The sequence below is a fragment of the Mesocricetus auratus genome, unplaced genomic scaffold, assembly GCF_017639785.1.
Source record: "Mesocricetus auratus isolate SY011 unplaced genomic scaffold, BCM_Maur_2.0 Super-Scaffold_100020, whole genome shotgun sequence".
Classification (NCBI taxonomy): Eukaryota; Metazoa; Chordata; class Mammalia; order Rodentia; family Cricetidae; genus Mesocricetus; species Mesocricetus auratus.
Window position 1 is genome coordinate 8,310,850 of NW_024429201.1, and position 21,765 is coordinate 8,332,614.

At 42.1% G+C, this 21,765-nt stretch overlaps 1 long non-coding RNA gene across 1 annotated transcript in view; it reads left to right on the forward strand.

Annotated features, from left to right (window-relative positions):
- The first annotated feature begins 2,459 nt into the window (after positions 1–2,459).
- Positions 2,460–21,765, forward strand: part of LOC121133178 — a 76,567-nt gene continuing 57,261 nt past the window's right edge. Inside the window, exon 1 of the long non-coding RNA XR_005869953.1 lies at positions 2,460–2,592. This is a non-coding gene — a long non-coding RNA (uncharacterized LOC121133178). The remainder of the gene's footprint in view (positions 2,593–21,765) is intronic.

Here is a 21,765-nt window from a genome sequence, read left to right on the forward strand (position 1 = left end):
ATTCTTGCCTACATTGTTACTTCACAGCCACCTTGAGATACATGAAATAATATCTCTTTCCTCTACCCATCAAAGAATGGGGGGGGGGGGGCTTATGAACCCTGCCAAATGCTGTGGGCATAAAAAGCAAGATGATCTCAGAGACTGAGTGGAATTTCATCTATTCCCTATCTATCTATCTATCTATCTATCTATCTATCTATCTATCTATCTATCAATCATCTATCATCTATCTATCTATCTTCTATCTACCTATCATCTGCTATCTATTTTACATGCATATAACATATATACCACACACTTGCAAACATTTGTGATATTATCGGAATACCTAGTCATACACCATTGCTTCTTTTTTTTAAGTCTTTTTTTATTTTTAAAATTTAAATTAGAAACAAGGTTGCTTCACATGTCAATCCCAGCTACCTCTCCCTCCCCTCCTCCCATGCCCTCCCACCAGTCCCTCCTTCCCTCCCCCCAATCCCCATTTCTTTCCCCAGGGAGAGTGAGGCTCTCCATGGGGGATGCCCATAGTCTGTCATTTCATGCAGGGTAGGGCCTAGGCCCTCCCTCAAGAGTCCAGGCTGAGACAGCATGTCTCATTGTAGGATGGGCACCCAAAGTCCATTTGTAGGCCAGGGATAAATACTGATCTACTACCCAAGGCCCCATAGACCTAGGGCCTAGGCCTCCTCACCGACACCCACATTCAAGGGGTCTGGGTCAGTCCCATGCTAGATTCCCAGCCATCAGTCTGGGGTTCAAGAGCTAACCCTTGTCAGGTTAGCTGTTTCTGGGGGGTTAAACCATCCCAGTCTTGACCCCTATGCTCATCAGTCCTCCCTCTCTGTCACTGGGTTCCTTGAGTTCAGCTCAGTGTTTAGCTGTGGGTGTTTACCTCTACTTTCATCAGTCATTGGTTGAAGGTTCTGTTTCCCAGACTCTCTGGCAGTGAGATTGTAGGCTGGCATTCCCCTGATCCATGTCTAAAATCCATGTATGAGTGAGCACATGCTACCTTACTCAGGATGGTTTCTTCTAATGCCATCCATTTGCCTGCAAATTTCAAGATTCCATTATTTTTTCCACTGAATAGTACTCCACTGTGTAAATGTACCACATTTTCTCTATCAACTCTTCAGTTGAGGGGCATCTAGGTTGCTTTCAGGTTCTGGCTATTACAAATAATTTTGCTATGAATATCCCATCTGCTTATTTAAAATAATTTTTATAGACTTTAAAAGATTATATTGATTTGTAGGTCAACAATGTACTCGTTCTTACAAAATAATTCAGGAAATTATATAGTCTTAGGCTCCCTTATAGCTCCTACTTGTTGAAATGTCCAGGATATTTGGGGAAGCCACCTATTTTAATCAAAATTTTATTACAGTATCTAGCTTACTGTGCTTTTACATTTTATTAGCCTCTCTGCCAATATTCATAGACTGTGTGGACTTCTTTTCTACTAGAAGCCAAGTATGATAATTACACAGAACGAGAGCGAGAGTCATCATAGGATTTTAGAGCTCACATGGTTTAAGGGGCCTGAGTGTCTGAAAAAGGAACCCAATCTGGTATAATAAAAAATAGTCATCTGGTTTCAAACTTAGAAAGACATGGATACAAATCCCAGCTCCACAGCTTGCCACTTGACCTCTCATGAGTCTGTGGGAGCTGTATAGAATGGAATAAATGGCACTGAAGTTCTTCAAGAGAGGAATAAGCAAGGTGACGAGAATGAAGCAGAGTGCAAACCTGACATGGCCAAGGAGTTCGTGTAGCCCTCTCGGTCTCTGTCTTCCTGTCTCTCTGTCTCTGTCTTCCTGTCTCTCTGTCTCTGCCTCTGTCTCTCTCTCTGTCTCTGTCTTCCTGTTTCTCTGTCTCTGTCTTCCTGTCTCTCTGTCTCTGCCTCTGTCTCTCTCTGTCTCTGTCTTCCTGTCTCTCTGTCTCTGCCTCTGTCTCTCTCTGTCTCTGTCTTCCTGTCTCTCTGTCTCTGTCTTCCTGTCTTTCTGTCTGTCTTCCTGTCTTTCTGTCTCTGTCTCTCTCTCTGTCTCTGTCTCTGTCTTCCTGTCTCTCTGTCTCTGTCTCTCTCTGTCTCTGTCTCTGTCTCTGTCTGCACTTGAAATCAAGCGGATCCAGCACCCCAGCCAGACTCAGGGCTGGGACTCCAGTCTTGATTTCCTATCTTGCTCTTTCTCATCTCTCTTCAGGGAGCCACCAGGGTGATGCCTAGTTTGTATCTGCCTTTTCTGTTTATGCCAGAACTGCGTTCTTGTCAAACCCTTGCTAGGATTAGCTAGACACATCTCCTGTCTGTGCATTGCGGCATAACAGCCTGCCCTACTTTCCATCTTGACAAGTGATAGGATCACAGAGTCACATCATCACATCTGGCCACTCCTGCTCCTATGGGGCTTATCTGGGGGGAGGGCCTGGGAGAGGTTTGGCACTGCTGCACCTTTTCGATTTCCTATCCCCCACCTCAGGTTCCTGGGGTGGTCTCTGATGGAGTGGAGGCAGCGTGGGCATGGGGGCGGCGTGTCTGCTGTGGGCCCAGCAGGTCCCCCATGTGCTCTGACCCCCTTTGAGGTAAGTGGAGCCACATTTCTTTCCTGGCAGCTGCAGAGCCCAAGCGTCAGCAAAGGGCTTTGAAGTTTCCCGAGGAGGAAAGACATTCTATAAAGAGCCCGGCTCGTGATTGCTTCCTGACTTCAGTGCGTTAGCAATGGTCTACTGAATTTTGGAGCACAGCAGTGGACTTCACATTTAATCATTTTGACTCCCTTTTAATGTAAAAAAGAAAACTCTTCTTAGTTCAAAATGATTGGCAAAACAAGCTAAAAACAATACAAACAAATTCTAGAGTTGTTCAAGTATCTGTTTAGTAGGTCAGACTAAATAAAGTCGTGTAAGAGAAAAATCCCCAAACCTGGTATCATTAACTCTGTTATAACATGCAATAGACGTTTAAGACTATTAAATTTATGGAAATACATTTTCATTGTGTGCTTAGAATTAATTTATATCTATGTTCTATTTTAGAATAACCCTTAGGGTAGGAATTGCTTCTCTTAAGTTTGCCTCAAGTGCAGTCCTCCAGATTTTACCTTACCAGAGCATCCCTCTTGATTCTTCTTCTTCCTCCATTAATTTTCTCCCCAACACTGGTTTCTTTGTGTGCCTCTGTGTGAGGAATTGCTCTCTTCTCCCAGGAGTACAGGCAAGATAGTTACTTTACCCTCGCTTAAGGTAGTCACAATCACTAGCCTGTGTAAGTGCGTATGTGTACGCGAGAATCCGGGAACATGCTTATGTGTGAGCGTGTCTGTGGATGCCAGAGGTCAATGTCAAGTGTCTCCCAGTTTCTGTCCATTTTGTTTTCTTGAGATTGAGTCTCTCACTGAACCTGGAGCTCACCAGTTCAGCTATACTGGCTAGCCAGTGAGCCTCTGATATGCCCTGTCTCTGCCTCTACCTTCCCAGGGCTGAGATTGTAAGTGAGTACTGTTGCACCCACTTTTTTGATGTGGATTTTGGGGATGGAACTCAGGTCCTCAAGCTGTGTGGTAAAGACTTTACAAACTGATCCCTTCTTCCTAGACTCTTAGGCTGTGCAAATTTTATAGTTTGTCTTTAATCAACCCAAAGGAGATTGAGTGGCCATGGCTGATATCACTGGAATGCTTGGCAGAACACCGTGTTAATGTAGTATTTAGTTAAGCTGATCGGGCTCTGATTGTCTACACTGCATTGTGTTATGTGAGCTGGGGCATTACATAAAGGAGAAGTTATTTAATGGATGTTTGAAGAAGGTGTGTCATAATGGGAGACACATCCTTGCTGAAGTAAGCAGTGGAAGAAAACATTATCAAGGAGGGGAAGCAGGCTTTGCATGGTACTGGGGAGAAGAAAAGCTGTTCCAATCAGAGTTGCCTCCAAGGCCATTGGGAAGATTAGAAACCCAACAGTGTGACTGGCAGGAGCAAACAGATCTATTAAATTAGAGTAGAAGTCAGGAATAGGTACTTGGAAACTGAATCTGGAACAGTGATCTAGGAGAAGCAAGGATAGAGGGATGGAGAAGTGGGAAAAAGTAGGCCAGTGAGGTGGCTTAATGAGTAAGGGTGCTTGTCATCCCAACTGAGGACCTGGGTTGGGTTGTGGTACCCTACATGGGGAAGGGAAAACTGACTCCTCTCAGCCCTGCATGCTCACTGTGGCTCCTGTGCACCCCATCACACACACACGTGCACATACACAAAGATGTGTGGCCAAACAGCCAAATAAGTGTAAACATGGGCAACGGGCAACATGAAATGTGGTTGATAGTGAATGTGTAAAACCCTCTTCAGAGACCCACAGCTTCAGAATGACAACTGTAACTACAAAGAAATTCACAGAGATGCATTAAGTTTGGGACTGGGCAAATATTTGGTTGTCTTCCTTAAACAAGCCTCATGGGGTTTTTGTATGTGAGTTAGGTACATAAAGTGACTAAAAAAAAAAAAAGAGGGAGAAAGGCTTGGCAAAGGAGACCCAAGTAAAACATCCAAAAATAAAGGTATCAGAGTTAAGAAATCAAGGATTCATAGAGACTAGACGCAGAGATTAGCGGATTGGCAGAGCTGGAATTAAAAGGCTTACATTAAAGGTAGGGTTGAGAAGAGGGATAAGGGACGGGCTCTTCCTTCCTGACTTCAAACATTGCCTCCCTCTTTCTGCCACCCTCGGGCTGTAGTGGGTCAGGGCTTTGGAGGACAGTTTAGTCTGGTGATTAAACACTTGGATTCTGTTAGTTCCCTGTCTGCCATACGGGCTCTGTGACCTGGGACAGACCAACCTGGCTGGACTTCAACTCATGCATTAGTCAACGGGGGGGGGGGGGGGAAGTAAAACACCCAGCTTAGAGTTACTAAGAAAATTAAAATCAGTCCAGGCGTGGTAGGCTGGAGCTCTGCTTGGGCACCGGGCAGTGCTATCCAGGGTGGTTTTTATTCTAACATTTTTTGGAAACTGGAGATTGAGGATTGAGTTTTCACTGGAAAGAAAGGATAAGTAGGATTTTTTTAAAAAAAAAATGGATGTCAAACTCCTTTGGTAGTCTGCCTAAGTGATCCCTCAATGCTAAAACTGGTCTGGCATTGGAACCTCTTCCTACTCCCTTCTGCTGACATTCATGGCACAGAGGGACCACCTTTTCTGCTAGTTCCTGGGAACATTAAGAGAAGGCATGTGCATTATAGTTCAGCTGATGTCTTGTAGGGCTAGTTTGAATTGAGCAATCACTAACTTCCTGTATGTAAAGTGCCTTAAAGCCTTGACATTTCCTCATGGAGACAGGAAGAAGAATTCCCTAGCAAAACATATACCTTTCTGTATATTTTCTCATTTAGTCCTCATCACCTAAAGAGAAAGAAGTCATTATTATTTCTTATTTATTTTTACATCCTGACCACAGTTTCCACTCCCTCCTGTCCTTCTAGTAGTCACCCCCCAACTTCCCCTGCCCTCTCCCCAACCACCCCTCCTCCTTTTTATTCAGAAAAGGGCAGGCTTCCCATGGATATCAACAAAACATGACATATCAGGTTGCCCTAAGACTAAGTACCTACCCTCATATTAAGACTGGACAAGGTGACTCAGTATGAGGAATAGGATCCCCAAAGCCAGCAAAAAAGTTAGAGACAGCCCCTGCTCTCACGGTTAGGAGTCCCACAAGAGGACCAAGCTACACAGCTGTCACATGTATGCAGAGGGCCCAGGTCATTCCCATGGAGTCATTATTCTTATTTTGCAGGAGAAGAAACAAATTGACAGCTTCTCATTAGGTTACCTGTCTAGGGACAATTAGCAATTGACTCTCAGCATATTCTGTGACGAGATTGTTATGATTTGAATGTAATTATCCACCACAGTCTCATGTGATTGGCTACCTGGTCACCAGCTGGTGGCACTGTTTTAGGGGTTGCGTAGAGTTAAGGTGAAGGAAGAAAGTTGTTAGGTCAAGCAGGTCTGTCCTGGTGAGCTGTCTGCTTCCCGACTGGTGACATGTAAGGAGCCTAGCCTTGCTGTCACAGAACAACTAGTCCTGTTGCAGTGTCTTCTTTGCTAGGATGGACTCACTCCTCTAAAACTGTGAGCCAAAATAATCGCCTTTCCTTTAAGTTGTTTCTGTTGGGCATTTTACTAAACAAAACAAACAAACAAAAAAACGGGAGAAAGGTGGGGTCAGACTCCCAGTATTACGCTTCAAGGGAACTTCCCCGTGATGTAACTTCCTTCCATTAGGCCCTACCTTGTGAAGGTTCCATCACTTCCCAGTAGCACTTCAGGCCAAGCCGTCAGCATATGGTTCTTGGGTGCTCATTGAAGACTCAAGGTATAGCATGTGACTTTATGAAGAGTGGGAGGATCCACTCAGAAGCATTCTCATGGATAGAAGTAGAATAATGTTTGGCCAAATATCAGAACATCTCATGGTCCAGTCAAGCTGACATGCAATTAATTACCAGGCCCTCCCTACTTCTTGAGACTGGGTTTAGCTATGTATTGTTGGCTGGCCTCTACCTTGTGACACCCCTGTTTCTGCCTCCTGAATGTTGAGATTACAGATGTGTGCCACCATACCTGGATCCTTAAAAAATAATTTAAACCTTGAAATACTTTCCTTTTTAGAGCAACTTACTCTACTGTTAACACCCAGTCTCAGAGTAGTAGCTTTTTCTATCAGTGGGCCTGTGTGGACACATAATTAATTGTCACTCAAATCCCATAGTTATATTTGGGTTCAGGTTCAGTCTCGGTGTACACCTCTTGGGGTTTGTAAAACACAAGATGGCATGTATCTATCATTAAAGTATCATGAGAATATTTTCTCTAGAAATCTTTCATGTTCAATCCATAACTGTCTATCCCCTCAACCCCTGGTAACAACTTATTATTTTATTGTCTCCATAGTTTTGCCTTTTTTAGAATTCCTTATAGCTGGACTCATACAACACATGGTCATTTCAGTTTGGTTTCTTGTCCTTATTAATGGACATGTAAATTTCTTCTGTGTGTTCTCATGCATGACCTGATAGATCATTTCTTTTTTCTGCTGAATAATCTTTCATTATCTGGATGTTTTTCAGCTAATTTACCCACTTATTTTCCAGTGGGAATCTTGGTAGTTTTCAAGTTTTGGAAGTTAGGAATGATTTATTCATGATTATTCAGTTGGGGTAAATACCTTTGGGCAAGATTTTGTGTGGACTAGTTTTTAACACATTTACCAAAGGCCAGACGAGTGCAATTTCCTGGACCATAAAGGAAGAATATGTTTAGTTTTGTATCTTTCCAAGTGACCGTGATGTTTTGCACTCCCCATAGAAATAGATAAGCTTGTTTGGATCCATATACCTATCAGCATTTGATGTCATGCCTTGGAATTTGGTCTCATTGTCTTAGCTTTCAGGTTCCTAATGACAATAGACACGAGTAGTTTTTTTGTCTGTTTATTGCTGCATATCTTGGTTAGTGCAGTGTCTTGCTCAGTTTTTAATTAAGCTTTTTTCTTCTTGTTGATATTTAAGAATTCTTCGCATAATATTCCTTTACCCGATGCATCTTTTAAAAATATTTTCTCCTACTTTTTGATCTTCTCATATACTTGATATGTCTTTTATGGCACATAAAGTTTTAATTTTAATGAGGTCCGGCTTGATATCTATCTCTTCTTTTGACTGAGTCTCCGGGCCTGTCTCTAAAAAGTAGTCATCATATCTAAGTTCAACGAGATGTTTTAATATGTTATTTACTAGAAATTTTGTATCCTCCAATTTGCTCTATAATAGTATAATAATAATAATATCCATTTTGGAGATTTCTCAGTAGGAATAGGTGCACTTGCTCAGGTGTGAATGACCTAAGTTCTACCCCAGTTCCCATAGGTAGCAGGAGAGAGGGACATTGTCTCTGACCTTCACTTCTGTGCACGCACGCACGCGCGCGCACACACACACACACACACACACACGCATGTGTGCGCACACACAAAACAAATAAGTAAAATTGCTCCCCGTTTTGAGTTAATTTTGTGATGGGTTTAAGCAAGGCCCTTTGCCTGGATTCAGATTTTCATGCCTGTCCAGTTGTCCCAGCAGCATTGTGGAGGCAGCTGTCATTTCTTTGCTTCATTGTGTTTGCTCTGTTGTCAAAGATGAGCTGATTGCATTTACGTAAGTCTATTTCTGGCTTCCCTATTCTGTTGCATTGATTTATTTGTCTAGTCTTTTGCCAAAACCACAGTGTCTTGATTATGGGAATTTATAATAAGGTTTAAGGTCAGGAAGTGTCAGTCTTGGAAACTGATTTCTCTTCAATATTCTTTCACTATTCTGGGTTTGAGGCCTATTTTAAAAATTATTGAATAGTTCTATATTCTCCTACTTATGATATTTATTTTAGATTTAATTATTTCTTCTAATAATTGTGCTCCAGTGAATAATGCTATATCTATTGTTTTGTGAGTCTCTGAAAGTACATCAGTAGGATGTTACTAATTATTATTAAATTGCAGTAATTAGATATGATGCAAGGCTATGTTTCTACACCTTAATAACACGGGGCATCTGTAAGTTCTTATTTATTTGCCAGTCTAATCCATGGAAATGGTGATTAGCTCTAGTTGTTTTATCTTGTATTTCTCTTATTATGAGTGAGGCCAACCATCTTTTTATGTTTAAAATCACTAGTGTTCCATAATCTTTTACGTGTTAGTGTCTGCCCACTTTTCAGTTGGGTTGTCTGCCTTGTAAACAAACAACTGGTAGGATTTCATCTATGCTTTGAGGTTAGTTAGAACCTTGTCTGCATTATGAAAACCATTTCTCTCTCTACTGCTTATCTATGTTTTAGCCTCAGAACATGTTTTCCTTTATGTAGTAAGTTTTCAGCAATCAACTACATCTCTCTCTCTCTCTCTCTCTCTCTCTCTCTCTCTCTCTCTCTCTCTCTCTCTCTCTCTCTCTGTGTGTGTGTGCGTGTGTGTGTAGAAATGCCCTAAAACTGGAATTTGGAATTTGTGTTTTATAATTAGTGTTGGGGAGTATAGAGGACAAGTTGATACTTGTAAACTACTTTTCTTCCCCCAAGACGTTTCAGCAAACAAAAATTACCTTTTTGGGCCATTGCTACAAGTACTCCTTTAAAAACACCTTTTTTACTTGTGTTTTGTTCTAAGACCCAGGATACTGGTCCTAAAGGCTTGGTAGGTTGGACAGATCCATGGTGCTGTCATGGCTTATGCAATAAGCATAGCACTTTCATGTTGGGGACAGGGGAAGTAATCAGTTATACTCTTGTTTAATGAAGGCTTTCTATGCCCTCTAACTGCTATCTTTCCATAAATCATGTAGAATTCATTATTTAGTGTGCTTGAGACAATACCTGATATAATTAGTAAGACTGCTTCAGACAATTGAGTCTTAGTCTTTGTAGGATAAAAAAAATGTGTTCCACTTAACAGGTCTTGGAATTCACTGTATGTCAAGCCATAGGTCAAGACTTAGTATTAAGAAAGAAAGAAGGAATGGAATTGGATAGGTGGAAAGGTAGGGATGATTTGGGAGGAGTTGGGAGAGGGGAAACCATGATCAGAATATATCAATAAAAAAGAAAACAAGCAGAAAGATATCTTCCAAAGATGGTTTGAGAACAGGTGATATAGTAGGAACCAAGGAGTCTCAATGTTGTGTTAGTTACAGTTTAATATTCTTAGGCAGTTCAAGCAGGTTTCACAGAGAAGATGCTGTGGGTCTAGCCACAGGACAATGAATGGACTACAGGTATTCCAGTAGAAAGAAGAGCACTGAGGTGAGACATAGCATGCTCTTCCTAACCACGTTCAGAGAACAGTTTTTTCTTCTCAAGCACATTTTGAATGAATGACACCTTTTCAAACTTTTCTAAGCCTTAGAATCTAAGATAAAATGTCAACATGGTGGGAAAAGAATTTGATTAGGAGACATTGGAGGAAATACAGAGAAAGTAAAACTATGCGACATGTGGAGATGGTGTAGACATTCTGACAAGAAGCAGATATCAAGCTGCAAATATTTACATAAAGAAATGCCAGGAGGATGAGGTAGGAGGCAGAGGGAGCCTCACCCATAATGCAATTCTTCCACCCAGGAAGGAAAAAGTTACAAAGGAGATAGGGTATGAAGAATTTCATATTGCATTACAAGAAAGTTTTGTGAAGGCTGATGGGGAGACCTTAAGACAAAGTTGCTTATTAGAGAACACTCCTTCCCTTAGGCTCAGTCTCTTTCTGTTGGGGCTAAGAGCAGGTCTCAAGGACTGTGGCCTGTGCATGAAGGAGGCAATAAACTTGAAGGGATAGTAGTAACAGGAGACTTAGTCAACTACCCTCCTTACAGAAGATGAATGGATGGTACATTTGGGTGGCCACACAGGGGGGTAACTACAACAGACAATGGTTTAAGACATTCTGTGTTGGGAGCGGGAGAGATAGTTCAATAGCTAAGAGCACTGACTGATCTTAGATTCCCAGTACCTACATTGCAGCTCACAGGTGTCTGTAGTCCAAATTCCAGGGGATCTGACACCCTCATACAGACATACATGCCGGCAAAACATCAATGCAAAGAAAAAAACCGCAGTTTATGTGGTTGACACCCATTATCCATACTCACTCCCCTAATGGTAGAACTGATTCTGGTTGAATCCATGAACAGTGCAGAGCCTTTGGTGTGTGTGAAGAAGATGATGCAGAAACTTGCGACAGCACTGAAGTTCATCATGACTTTAAAGGTCACTATAGAGAGCCTGGACTTTACCTTATACATAATAAAGGAACAGCTTCATATCTGACATTTCAGGAAGTCACATCACATATAACAAGGAAAGTGATTGAAAAGATGAGAAGCTGAAGAAAAGAGACTTGAATTTGTAATAGTGCAAATAAGAGTCATAGAAAGCCAACTGAATCAAGGTAAATGGAGAAAAAAGAATGGTTGACTTTATTAGAGAGATTGGCAGGACTGAGGGTTCAGTTTTCAAGACTGGGAGAGGTTGTGTGGGAGTTACTTAGCTTTCCAGCCTGTGAGACAGATGGTGTCATTACCCAAGATGGCCTACAGAAGAGGAAGGTCAGATGGCGATAACAGTGAGTTTACAGAAGTTGGATTGCAGGTCCTATGGATTCTGTCTTCTGATAGGCCTTAAAGCCCCTCTGTAGTGCGGACTTGTCTCCTCTGTATACGTTCCAACACACATCTCGAATACATCCCACGTCACAGAAAATCCTGTGCTGGGTGCACAGGCTGAACACATAGGAAATGCCAGCTGCATTTCTTTTAGTTCAGGAAGCCTATTTTAAATTGCCATCTACTCAAACCCTGAGGTCTTTTTCATATGAACAGTTTTTGATGCAAATCCTTTTCTGTTTTTGTATTGGAGTTTGAATACAGAATCTTAGGTCCCTAGGCAAGCATTTGATCACTGAATTAAATCCTCACCAGGATGAAGCCAATTCTTTATGCTGTATGTTTTCAGCTGCCCTTTAAAAACTTGAATGCTATTAAAAATTTTGTTCCATTAAGTTTTTATTCACAAGTTTGAATAGATTACTCTGGCCTGGTAAAAAGTTATACTAAAATGCAAATTCTCCAATTGTGATATCTACAGACTTCGCAAATTATGTTTTATCCTAATCACAGCTAGAAACACAACAGGACTCAAGGGAAGTCATGTGCCACCTCCTTCTAATTTAGTGATCACCCACTAGTTAACATGCTTTGGGAACTGTTTTCATTATTTATTACAATTTTCAGAATACTAAGATGAACATTGCTAGATTGTTCAGTCAATGAGGTGTTTATTGAGTTGAAAAGATGGCAGGTGATGCATTCTTATAATCCCAGCACTGGGGGTGGTGATGGTGGGGGTGGTGGTGGTGACATGTAGATTCCTCCCGCTCACTGACCAGCCAGCTTAGCCTATTAGGCTAAGTTCCAAGCTAGTAAGAGCTGTCTCAAAAAAAAGGTGGGTGGTGCCTGACAAGACAACAGCCAAGGCTGTCTTCTGGCCTCTACATGGATGCTCACACACACACCCTCCAACATACATATGCATTCACACACAGAAATGTATATATAACACACACACCCCAAAATAAAACAAACCAGATAGGCAATGCCAATGTGTCACTGAACCCAGGTACTGTCTGTTTCTATATTTTCTTTGATCTGCTATTTAGTGACAGTGTCAGAAGGTAAGGTTTGGTCTTAATGAGTATGAGCTGGCACTCAGAATTTAGGACTTCATTTCCTAATCCTTTTCTAATCCATAAACTGTCTGTTTAGACACGCACTTCCTGGAATTTTATGTTAGATTCACAAACATCAAATCTTTTTCATAGTTATCTGTGTTTTTACAAAATAAGAACCTTTGATCTTGTCATATCTTTTGACCCCCGGCCCAGACTCATGTACTTTCCTCTGCAGAGAGAATTTTTAGTTTCATATCTGCAGGCTCCTTTGGATTTCAATGTAATACAGTAGCCACGTGGGTGAGTAGTCAGTTAACCTGCCTGGGCAGGAATCCTGGCTGTGAAATTTCCATCTACTTATGTGTCTCTCTGAACTCACATCCCTTAACTGTGAAATATAGTTACTATTAAGACTTAGTAAGTAAGCTGTGGTGAGGATTAAATGCATGAATTCGTTTAAAGGACTTAAACACTGCCCACCATGCAGCAGGCTCTCAGTGGTTTAGTTATAGTGTTCTGAATGTCATTTGGGTGAACCTGATGTCCTGTTTTAGAAATTATTACCTCAAGTGTCTTCTCCTCAGTTTCCTATTAACCATAAATATAGTCTTTTTTGAGTTGAAGACTACACTGATAAAAAGGTTAGGGTTTAACAGTAGAGTTACAACAGTTGAAAGTGATAGATTTTAATCCAATAACTTGGGTTTCTTAAGGTGAGAAATGGCTTACTAACTTATTTCCTTTCATTAAATTTTCTTATTTCTTGAAGGTATTTTGGAATTGAGCTCGTTCCCTTTGCTTTTGTCTCTTCTGAACTTACTTTGCAATTGTCATTCAACACTTGTCTGTATAGAAAACATTACCTCGGGAGGGAGTAGCGAACATTGGGGAACTTCATCTCCTGCCATCCGTAAAGCAAGGACTGTGGAAAATGATCCCCAGGGTCAGGACCATCTAGCCATGCTGTCTCTGTAGATCTGTTGGAACTGTATTTAAGGTCTAGATATGGAGAATAGCATAACATGGAGGATGATGGTCCTGTATTTCTCAGGGAGAGTACTCAGAACTGAAGTTCTCCCAGAGAACTTGCAGGGACATCAGAGCTTGGGAGGCTCCTGGTTCTGAGGGTCCTTACCGAGCACCTGTATCTTACGCATCTATGTTAAATTCAGTGTCTGGTATCTTATGATTGCTTCTCACTAGTTAACCAATTGTTAATAAGCAATTCTCAATCTACAAAACCTTTTCTGTGTTGAGTCCCTGAAATCCATCCATTCTTGACAAGTTTCCTTCCATTCTGTGAATAAACAATTGGTATTGTCCATTCATGAAGTCGTCTAGTTTCCTAGTTGCAAATCTTACAGAAGGGGTAGGCTTGTGAAAGGAAAACCATGTCTGGAGAGTAGAGAGTCAATGTATTTTTCATTTAGGACCATGGTGACAGGTAAAGAGATCTCTCTTAGCTGCTTTCAACAATCAACCTGTGTAAGCAGGAAGTTATAGCCAAGGGGCAAGGTGGGCATAATCAATGGGAAATTATTAGTAGGAAATACCAGGAGTGCAGAGTTCTGGCTAAATCAGCTTACGTTTTGTCAATGACATGTCAGGGTGATCAGATACTGATGGTGGAAGACAAGAGAGCGATGGGAAATGAACCCTGCCCACCCCGTCTGACTAAGCAGGGCTCTTGTTAAAACTGGACTCCTAAGTCATAAAAGGAATCTTACAGGGAGCGAGTTCTGGACCATTTCTTTGTCTCAAGACTGTTTTGATGACTTTTCCTTTTCCCATCCCCATCAGTGCATTCCATGCAGGCTTTGTGGAGTCTGTCCAGGGAGGCAATCTCCTGGAAGGCTCTGGTTGATACACCACTCCTGAGTTACAATGACTCAAAACAACTTTCTCCTACTTTCTTGTTTCTGGGTGACCTTGTGTGTATGTTCTGAACATAAAGTTCAGGAGAAATCCACGGAGATCAAGACTGCAAAGTCTAGACAGCCGCAAAGGTTCAAGGCACCAGGCAGACACAGGAGGAAGACTTACAGTGAAGACTAAGTTTTATTTTACCCCTTTTTTTTTGAGGGGGCCAGTGGGAAAGGGAGCCTTGGGAATATGTTTAAACAAAGAGATCAGCTATTCCTTATTCTGGAGAAGTAAAGATGTGGTATTTTCCCCTCTATCATTTCCAGAGATTTCTTTAAAGGTCCCATGGGAAGCCACACATAGGAGAGCAGCAACAATTTGTCTGTATGAAGGGGCGGTTTGGTTTTCCTTCCTTCATGCAACTGCCCAGGGAGCCCTTGAGCTAAGCCTCCAGCAGACCTGTCATTCCAGCTCCCTGAGAACCAGACAACCCCTCCCTTTTAGCCATGTCTTAGTAAAGAAAATTTAAGAAGCTCCAGGCCCGCACTCCAAACCCACCCTGTTTGGGGAGCCCCACAGGCCCCTTTCTGTTCGCTCCCTGCAACTCTCCAGAGGCCATACATCATCGTGGTAACCCACCTTCAAAATGGGCTTTTGTCATTTTCCGTGCTGGGATGGGAGCCAGCCAATGCTGCAAAACCTCTGAGCTCCGAAGGAGTTGAACCAGCTGGTGAAGTTCCCGGAGCGTTTGAAAGTGCTATCCAGTTTCACAGAAACCGAAGACAATGGTTTGAAGTTTTAAAATGTAAGCCCTACCATTTCTGGTTTTAATTTAATGGAAAGGGGATTTCCCTGTGAGGGATTTCGTTAGGAAGGGAGGAAGACGAGCTCCCTGCTCCCCTCACCCCAAGCCCATACTGCTCAGTTTCCAGTTCCTCAAACAGTCACAGAATGGCTTGCCTATCCTTTGTTTAGAGTCTCAACATCAGCGGTAAGGGAGGGAGGCTGCCTGGGTGAGGAAAAGAGGAACACTGGAGAGCTTGAGAGACATAGGCTCTCAACCACAGCCTCAAGAAAGCAGTATCCACCTTCTCAACCAGATCTCATCGGTATATTTAATTACACAACTCATAATTCGTGTTTTTGAGATAGGGTCTTGCTTCGTGGTGCAGGCTAGTCTTGAACTCATGAGCCTTCTACTTGAGCACTGCTCTCCCCTCCCTTTCCTGTTCTGCCATGTCTACCTCACTATTTATATGTTCAAATGGGTAAATGTGTGGAGAGAACATTTCATTTGTTCTAAGAACTAAACCGCAAAGTTCTACTCACTGTTTCTGGGTACAGTGAACAAACCTGTAACTTCAGCACTTAGGAGACTGGTGCAAGAGAACTTCTGGTTTCATATCAGGCTGGATTACACAGGAGAAAAAGAAAAGAACCATTAATTAGACCCTTTCCCCACCCTGACATGTCTTCTCAGAAAGCACTGATGTAGCCTGCACTTCCTATTTTCTTTAAGCCATAAGAGGCAAATAAAATGGACAAATAAGTATGATTTCCCTTCCATTTATGCATTAGTATTGAATTATAACAGAAACCCGGGCTTATTTGGAGCCCCCTGTAGGTCATTTATCATCTCTGTCCTTACTTTTTCCTAGCAAACACAGTATAGCTCTATAATATGTTAGTGGGCTGTTTACACCACAGTTCAAAGAAAACGGTACGTGCAGATGTCACCCAAGGTTTTGCTGTTAAGAGAGCTCCATGTAAATATCAAAGTGAAAAAAGCAAAAGCCAATTAGAAAAATTGAAAACAAAATAAGTCAGGTGTAGTGGTTTATGTTGTAGGCTCAGCTCTTCATATAAGTTGTTCAGGAGTTCAAGACCAGCCTTGGACAAAAGTAAATGATTAGTGAGTGGTGTAACTAGGTAGCCAATTCTTTTGGCTCTGGATTTGCTTTGGGTCTCCAGCTTTTTTCACTTTGCCAAAGCTATTCACGAACTTTCAGATAACCTAGCCACTGGATTTCATTTTGGTGTGTCCTCCAAGCAATGCTCTGAATAGGGGATGATATTGTTTAAGCAACACATACAGACATGGGGTATGTCAACTAAGCCACTCTGTATGATCTCAGTGTGTGGTGTCCTCAGAACACCAATTTAAAGTTGGATGACTCTAATCATGTTCAGAGAACCCTTGATAAATTATGGATATCGGACTTCAACTTTGAAATTTCAAACTTTATACAGGGAAGTTTTTAAAATAATGCTTTTTTATTTATTCTTTAAAACTTTATACATTTATATATTTTGATTAGGTTCATCCATCGTTACCTCCCTCCAACTCTCCCTAGTGCCGTATCTCTCCTGTAACTTAATGGCCTCCATTTTGTGTTATAAATAGCCACTTGGGTTCAATTATTGATGCCTATATGTATAGTACTGCTGGGGGGCATTCACTGGACCATTTGCAACCCCAACACCCATATCTCCAAAGGAGAGTGTGTCTCTTCCCTAAGTAACCATTTGGCTGCCAATACCTCCTTTGCCAAGGGTGAGACCCCCTACCACACAGGCTAAGCAAGTGCTCTACCACAGAGTTATATCCCTAGCCTATGAATTCCCCCCATTTTAATATTAAATAGAGACTGTAAATGACACTTAGGTTATGTTACATGTGCATTTATATGAACTCCCATGAAGCAAGTTAAAATCGTAATTGGTAGGTATGATATAATGTCAATAGTTTTGAAATTGCATTCTATCAACTTCTTCTGAGCCCAGGATTCCCCAGATTGTGCCATAGGGTAGCTGCTCTATGGCCTGGGGGATCTCTAAGAAGGTAGACTTCTAGGTTCTTCTATTACAGAAAGTTAGACTCTCTATCTGTTTACACATAGCCTTGTTCTCAGTTTTGAAAAATTACTGGCTTTAAAATACGATTCCTTGTCATCTGCTCCCCTCATCTAACTATGATACTGATGTTGGAGCAAAATCCCTCTTTTCCCTGGTTCTGCCACTGGTTTTAGTTCTCCTCCTGTGACATTGTTTCTGTATCATTCATCTTCCATAGTACAAGAACTCCCCCAGCAACTGGCTGATGAACACTCCTCCTATATGCAGTATCTAAATAGAGATGAGCACTGGACCATGACCTTGGGGCAATGACTTCACTTAAATTCTTAGTTATAGCTTTCTTGTTTACTTCTGGCATCACATGGTATATGTTATATATATGAACAACATGTATGTTTAGTTATATTTCCTTTCTGGTTACAAATATATTAAGAACAACTAGGAAATTGGAGCAGAACACCCTTAGAACTGAGAGGATGTCAGCTTGGTCTCCTCGGCGTTGTTTCCAATCCGAGAATCTTGTGTAGCTGGGGTAACAGGACTTCCTTGCTCTCGGACTTTTCGGCCCTGCATCCTCAGGTTGACCCTGCTCCTGGCTGTGGCTCGCAGTCTGCATTTCACTGCACACTGTCAGTCTCTTCGATGCTTTGGTGCCAGCCAAGGAAATGACTTGTTTGAGTCGTCACCCATCCCTCTCAGTCTGACCCCGCGTGCCCTCTCTTCTGGTTTGCCTCTCATCTTTCACTTGGCAAATTACTTCTCTCTCACTCCCCAAGTCTCTTTTGAGAGCTTCCTTTTCTCATTAGAAGTAGTGCTGATGGAAACCTTTCTCCCTTTCTAATTTAATTTCTGATTTTTGTATCATCTGCCTCATTCCTCAGATGTTCTGGGCTTCATGAAAACAAATCAACAAACAAAACACTCACTTTGGTAAATAAATAACCAATCACCTCACTGAACACAGAGACTAGAGCCTCAAAGTGCCAGCTCAGATTCTATGATCTTACTGCAATGACCACGCTTCTCACTGTTCCCCCAACGGAAAACTAAGATCTGAGTAAGGCATTTTGATTAATCTTGTATAATACATGGTACTGATGCATGGCCTTTCAGATAATTCATTCTAAGTTCATTCTGAGAGCAGATCAGCACGAAGAATGGAGTCCATCCTGGGAATATGCATCGATGAAACATTTTCAACCTTGTTTTTCTTTGCCTCCTTATCATTGAGGATTCTCCTTCCCCGAGGTCACCATAATTCCCACAGCCCTTTACACACTCTGCATTTCGCTCATCTTCCTGGATCTTCTCTCCTCTCTGCTAGATGTAAGTTCTACAGGGCAGGACTATTTGTTCACTTCGTCCCCTGTGCTTTGCCTCATTCTTGCCGTCAGTGGCTGGTACATGCTGTGTGAATGGTGGGGCAATCAGCACATGCAATAGAGCCCAAAAGCGAGCAAGGTAATCTTGTTACCGCTGTAAAGCAGATGGAAGTCAGCTTGCTTCGGGGTCAGGTGACTTGGCCAAGGTCTCCAGACTCAGAGTGCCCTTGTCTGCTGGAAGCAACTAAGCTTCACAGCTGATGAAATGATGCAGTGGTGTCTGCAGTTCATGGAGATCCCATGGAATTCATTTTATGCCTTTGTCTGTAGACCTAGATGTTGGCTGAAAAACGTCTTTTCAGACTCCAGCATATGCAAATTGCTTTTAGATCCTTTAGCCAAATGACAGCCATGAGCGAGCGGGACACATGCTCTGTGCATTAGGACAGTGTCTGCCTGCCTGCCCAGACCTCATGGCCTGTCAGCACTTACTCTGCTCCTCTCATCCTGGGGCTCCCCAGCGGTGGCTGTTCCTGGGAACTTGGCAGACAGTCTCCCTATGGGAGCCGACTTGATTTGATTTCACTCCATTGACTGAAGTTCCATTCCATGGCCTGCGGTTGCCATGATCTATCTGCTCCATCCCTGCAGTCAGTCTTTCTGTACTTGGCATGTGGACTGTTGCTGTGGCTTTTTTTTCAACTGTTGCTGTTATCGACCATAGTAGGTTTTTTTTTTTTATTTTTTGAGCTAGAATCACTTTGATCACAACAGGGGCTTGCTGGTGTCCTAAAGTGTTAATTAGAGCTCAGGGCTCACGTGCCTATTTGTCCTGAAGAAGATTCTTGGTAACCCCCATTACTATTTGTCACGCTTTGGTAGCTTTGAACACACTTCAGTTTCAATTCTGCAGTTCCAGTTTAGAGGTAATACTTTGGAGAGTACCAGGAGTACCAGGGCAGAGACAAAATTAGCAGATAAGCTTCTGTACTATGAATAACAAAATCTTTTCCTTTTGAAAGCATGTGTGCTGCTTATTTTATGGCAACAAAGAGGAGACTGAGGTCATCTTACCATACATGGCAATATTTGCAATTACTTTCTGGAGACAGGAAAGCCTGGTAGAGTTCTAAAGTAAATGAAACTTAACATCAGGAGGATGGGACCACAAGGATTCTCACAACTGCACAAATTTCCAAGAAACAGAGTGGAGAATTTTCATTTTATTTTATTAATTTTTTATTTAAATTAAAACAATCTTATTTTACATACCAATCCCAGTTCCCTCTCCCTCCCACCCTCCCATTCCCCTCAACCATCTCCCCATCCTAACCCCAATCCAGTTCTCAGAGAGGGTGAGGCCTCCCATGGGGGATCATCAAAGTCTGTCACATCATTTGGGGCAGGACCTAGGCCCCTCCTTGTGTATCTAGGTTGAGAGAGTATCCCTCCATAGGGAATGGGCTCCCAAAGCCCATTCATATACTATGGCCACTGGCCCCATAGACTGCCCAAGCTTCCTAACTGGCACCCATGTTCAGGGGGCCTGGTTCGGTTCTATGCTGGTTCCTCAGTTGTCAGGCTGGGGTCCATGAGCTCCCACTTGCTCAGGTCAGCTGTTTCTGTGGGTTTCCCCAGCATGGTCTTGACTCCTTTGCTCATCACACCTCCCTCTTTACAATTGGATTCCAGGAGTTCAGCTCAGTGTTAAGCTGTGAATCTCTGCTTTTGTTTCTATCAGCTACTGGGTGAAGGCTCTAGGATGGCATTTAAGGTAGTTATAAATCTCATTATAGGGGAAGGGAATTTAAGTTAACCTCTGGGAGTTGAGAATTTTAATCCTGAATATATTTGCAAAAATGGTGATACCTATTAAAATTGCAGCAGATCAAAAATGATACCTATGTTTTAAACTCTCTAGGTCTTTGTCATTGTAGGGTTGCACATTCACATATATGACAGTTATCACAGAATGTTCTGTGTACACATTTTCTGAGCGTAGTTGCACTTCTGCTCTTTGGAAACAAATGAACACTGAATAGCTCTGATCATATCTGCAGGGAGAGCCTTGACCTACTCACTATATGAGCCAATGCATTCTTCCTTGCTTTGGGTTTGCTATTCTGGAGTTGGTAGTCTCTGTTGCATCAGTGTCATAGAGTTGTAAGAAACTCAAATAAGGCAGTATATGTGAAAATTGAGGATTATAGGTATTGTGTCAATAACAATATCATGGCTATGCTCATTGTTGGGTCAATGTGGGATGGAGGAAAAAAGAGGTTGGCCCTGCTTCTTCAGCGTCCAGGACTGTGTCCAGAATGTCTAACCATTACTACTTTTGGGGAGTGAGGGTGGAGGTTGGCGGTTGGATCTTTCCCCTAAGGATCACACAGTAGAAACAAATAGCAAGCAGATATCGAGATACGACTTTGGAAAATATTGGTAAGCACATAGTCATCTCATTTTCTAAGACTTGAATATTGCCTAAGCTCCAGGCCTAAGTGAGGCTTTCTACGTTGTTACTTTTGAGTCTGGAAGCTCCATAATCACGAGCAGGTGACTTATAATGGAAGAAGTGATCTATGTGGGAGAAAACAGAAGGACAGTAAGGCTGCCTGCCCCAGTGAGAGAAGGTAGTGAGTCCTGGGGTTACCCAGCCTGAGAAGCTTCCTAGAGGCTGGAAGACTTGGTAGACTCCCACTCTGGGGAGCCACAGTTACTCTCTGTAGCTTCTTTTTCAATTCAGGACCTGGACTAAGATAGTTAAATTAACAGTTTCTCTTCTATGGGAATTAGAAACAAAACAATGTGTGAAAGGGCAGAGAAACAAAAGAGGGGGTGGCAGCCTACGTTCCTTCTTTAACTGTGTCTGTTTAGTACAGAGTATACACACAGCTCCCCAACAGGAACAGGAGTAAAGGACAAAGACTATCCTGGTAGTAGGTGCTGTTTTAGGACTGTGGAGGAGTCATTGAGCTATGGTCACACACATACCTCATTGCAAGGAGTTTAATTCCTTCTCTGTGTTATGACTTTGAGAAATTTGAGAGAAAAATCCAGGAAGAAGCTGGAGAGGTGTTCACTGTATAGAGGAGTGTTAACAGCATATTTTCCTTCCATTTTTTGGCTAAAAATGACATGGAATCTTGCTAGTGGTTGCCTAGATATTGCATTCACTGCATGTGGTTTTTACCCTATAAATGAGGAGACTGTCGCAGGGAGCTGGTCCTGTGAGCACATTGGAATGTCTCTAAGAAACCAGTGTGGGTATTTTGTTTCTTATCATTTTTTCTAAGTTCTCAGAGAAAAAAATGAGGAAATAAAACTGGGGATGAAAGGGTATCTTCTCTGGCTGTGTGTTGCTGTTTTCTTGTTAAAACTGGGCACAGTGTTATTGTTTGTTAAGAGTGAATTCATCCTGTTGGTTTTCATTTATTTAGAACTTAG